Genomic DNA, 4,313 nt, shown 5'->3' on the forward strand with positions numbered 1-4,313 from the left:
TTTGTCATGTATTTATTTTTTATAAATTAGGGAGACTTCTGTGTGCTTTTAAATATATTAAAACAATTACATTTCAGGAGCCTTAAGTCTGTATGTAATTGATTTTTGTTCCCACCACCACTTCGAAGCCAGACACAATGGAAATTGTTCAGCCTTTTCTGGTGAGTTCTCTGTTACTCTGCTCTCGAGGTGTTTGATTGCCTCGTCTTCCCCATCGCTGCCCGGGTTGTCCCTCACCCTGAGCCTGAGCCATAGGTCTGCCCTCTGTGCTTTAAAGTGACAGAGGAAACTAGCATCAAGTAGCCAGTCCAGTAGGAAATGGCGGTTGGAGAGCGGTGAGCCTTCTCAGTTTGTTCAAAGAGCAGTATCGACATGGCAACTGGTGGCAGGCTCCCCGGGTCAGGGGGAATTGTTTCACACTGGCTCACAGCAGCAGCTTCTGGACTCAAAGCCACCTCAAATCCTTCATCTATGACCTCCCCCGCCCTGCTTTTGGGCTTGATTACTCCTTCAAAGAAAACTTAAGCCTAGAAAATTATGCAGCTTGAAATTCAAAGCAAGTAGCTTCTTAAGGAAGTCTGGCTGCTACCTCATTAGTCTCTGTCTCCAAGCTCAATTACAAATAATAAAACACCAACTTTCTAGCCTATTTTTTTGGAAAGCCTGAAGTGAGAAGAGATTTCTATTTTTCCAAGAAGAATTGGAATAACAGGTTCTAACCTGAGAATACTTTAAGAGTTCTGACGTATTCTCCACGTGACATTTTTCTTAGTCTCAAAGTTGTGTCTGCTCAGCCCCTGCCTTTAATATATTCTCAGTACATTCTCCAGTTTTCACTGGTGATATCAATAAAGACTAATCCAGGAAGTGTAGTCAGCACATACTGTACAGTAGTTTTTTAAAAGATGGGTTTTCAACTTTTAATAGCTGCTGAATCAGTTTAGTGGTTATCACAAAAAGTACCAGAATGTACCACACATGACAGGGGTAAATATTATCAGAATCGTTTTGTAGATCTTTATGTATATACCTGAATGAGCACATGTAGATATGAACGTACATGCATCCCTATGTGAATGTCCCACCTTTCTGAGAAGTCAGCTAAGCTTTGGAAGTAAGATTGACTGGACTTCATCACCTAGGGCAAATTATGCGGAAGTGAGTGGGAAGGACAGGCACACAACAGGCAGGGCTTCAGGCCCCTCAACCATTTGCTTTGAACTTTACAAAGGTTTCTCCATGTGATTTGATATGAAGAAAAGTTTTAAAGTTCCCTGGACTAGAAAGAATGCCTGATGAAGAATGAGCCTTCCTAAAAATGTTCTAACACTCACTCTTGCATTCATTTGAAATTGATTTAACACCTAAGGAAAAGCAGCCACACACACACACAAAACCACTGTCAGGAGAGAAGAATTCAGCCAAAAATGAATAATGTCTTATGCAGATTCAGTTTGCATTTTATTCTCTCTCAAGATTTGTGTGTGGGGCGGGGGGATAATTATTCATCAGTAGAAATCCAAATTCTATGCAGGGTTTTGAGATGGCAAATATTGTATGACATTGGACCAGTTCGCCTTACTAAGCCTCACTTTCCTCATCTGTAAAATGGGTTAATGGTGGTCCCTACCCTCATGCAATTCTTAACTAAAGGAAATACTATGCAAAATATTTAGCACAGTACTTGGCACATATTTAAAAGTTTAATAATTGTCAGTTACTAATCTGAACGGGCAATTTCCCAGGACTCTGTGGAACTATTTTAAATCATTGAAAAGCTACCACACTGATAATTTCACATTACTTTTTGGTCTTTTTTTAGATAAAAATTTTTATGCAGTGAAATAGCACAAATTTTAAGTACCATTTGGTGAGCTTTGACAAATGCATATACTCATCTAACTCACATGCCTTTACAGATATAGAATGTTTCTATCACCTCATGCCACTTTTAAGTCATCCCTAGCCCCACCCTCAACCCTAAAGCACTCCCCTATTATGCTTCTTTCCACCATAAATTCGTTTGCCTGTTCTGGAACTTTATAGAAATGGAATCTCAAAGTATTTAGTCTTTTGTATAAAGTTCCATTTATTCAGCATAATTTTTGTGAAATTAACCCATGTTCCCTGTAGTTTGTTACTTTTTATAGCTGAATAGTATTCCATTGTGACTACAGTGGTTTCCACTTGGGGGCCTTTATGAATAATGCTGCTATCGACAAGTCTGTTAGACATTTTCATTTCTCTTGGATAAAAATCCATAGGCATGGAATTGCTAGGAAAGGGTAGTGACAGACCTTTCCCCAAAGCAGTTGGACCAGTTTACACCAATCAGTGATTTATGAGTTAGGTTGCTTCTCATTCTTGCCAACGTTTGGAGTTGTCAGTGTTCATTTTCAGCCTTGTGATGGGTTCATAGTGGTGTTTCACTGTGGTTTTATTTTGCATTTCCCCCAAAATTAATAATGAGTACTTTTTTACATGCTTATGGGCCATTCATCTACTTTTGTGAACAGTTCAAATCGTTTGCCCACTATTTTTTTTTTCAATTGGATCATTTGTTTTATATTTGTTATTGTTTAGGATGTTAGTGTTTTTATTCTTGAGTTGTAGTTCTTCTTCATGTGTTCTGGAAAAAAACCCTTTGTCAGACATATGTCGTGACTGTATGCTCCCAGAATATATTCCCAGTCTGTAGATCAATACTCATTTTCTTCTTCATGGCTTATTGGTCTTCTATGTCCTAAGAAACATTGAACTACTCCTATGTTATGAATATAGTCTCATATCTTCTTCTAGGAACTTAATACTTTTAGGTTGTACATCTAGGTCTAGAATCCACTTTGAGCTACTTTGTGTGTATGGTGATAGGGTGGGGTGAGATTTACTTTTTTCTACACAGCCATCTAGTTGTTTCAGCACCATTGGTTAAAAAGACTTCTTTTCCCATTGATGCCTTTATCAAAAATCAAATGACTGTGTAAGTGTAGGTCTATTTATGGACTCTGAGCTGTTTTATTGATCCATCTATCCCTATGCCAGTACCACATAAGTACTGTTATGGTTAAGTCTTGAAGTGAGGTGGGGATAAGTCATCCAGTTTTGTTCGAGATTGCCTTACATGTTCTAGGTCCTTTGTATTTCCACAACATCTTAGAACCAGCTTGTCAGTTTCTACCCCAAAACCTGCTGGGATTATGATAAGAATCTACAGACCATTTTGGGAAGAATGTTTACCTTAGGAATATTTAGTCTTCCAATCCGTGAACATGACCTATCTCCCTGCGGGTATTTGTTCCTGTCATTAGTTAGAGCCTACCAGAAAACAATTCATAGGACTCTATTTCATTAGCTGCCCATCAGTCTTCATTTTCCCTTTGTTCATGTTTCAGGCAAGTCAACATCTCATTGATTTTAAAATCAAAGAATAAGATCAAAATAAGAAAACAATAAGAGTTTCAACTTGAATTATATAAATGCTTGCAAGGTCTCTGATAAGAAACTCAATTTTCCTTTTTATCATGTGTGATGCTGTCTCTAATATCTCCATGATTACTATGTCTCCCTCTTCTGTTTGTTTGTTTGTTTTTTAATTTCACCAATACCCCTACCCCGCTTCCCTTTGGCAACCGTGAGCTTGTTCTCTATATCTATGAGTTTGTTTCTGTTTTGTTTATTCATTTGTTTTGTTTTGTTTTAGATTCCACATATAAGTGAAATCATATGGTATTTCTCTTTCTCCGACTTACCTCACTTAGCATAATACCCTCTAGGTCCATCGATGTCATCACAAATGCTAAGGTTTCATTTTTTTTTATTGCTGAGTAATATTCCATTGTGTATACATACCACATCTTCATCCATTCATCTATCAATGGACACCTAGGTTGCTTCCATATCTTGGCTATTGTAAGTAGTGCTTCAATGAGCATAGGGACACATACATTATTTTGAGTTAGTGTTTTTGTTTACTATGGATACTCAGAAGTGGGATTGTTGGGTTATATGGCAGCACTACATTTAATCTTTTGAGGAATCTCCATACTGGTTACCATACTGGCTGCACTACACTTACGGTCCTACCAGTAGTGTACAAGGCTTCCCATTTCTCCACATCCTCGATGGCACTGTTATTTGTTGATTTTTTGATAATAGCCATTCTGATGGGTGTGAAGTAGTATCTCATTGTGGTTTTAATTTGCATATCTCTGATGATTATTAATGTTGAGCATCTTTTCATGTCTATTGGCCATCTGTATGTCTTCTTTGGAGAAATGCCTATTCAGATCTGCCCATTTTTAATTGTATTATTT

The sequence above is a fragment of the Pteropus vampyrus genome, unplaced genomic scaffold (genome assembly GCF_000151845.1).
Source record: "Pteropus vampyrus isolate Shadow unplaced genomic scaffold, Pvam_2.0 Scaffold10, whole genome shotgun sequence".
Lineage (NCBI taxonomy): Eukaryota > Metazoa > Chordata > Mammalia > Chiroptera > Pteropodidae > Pteropus > Pteropus vampyrus.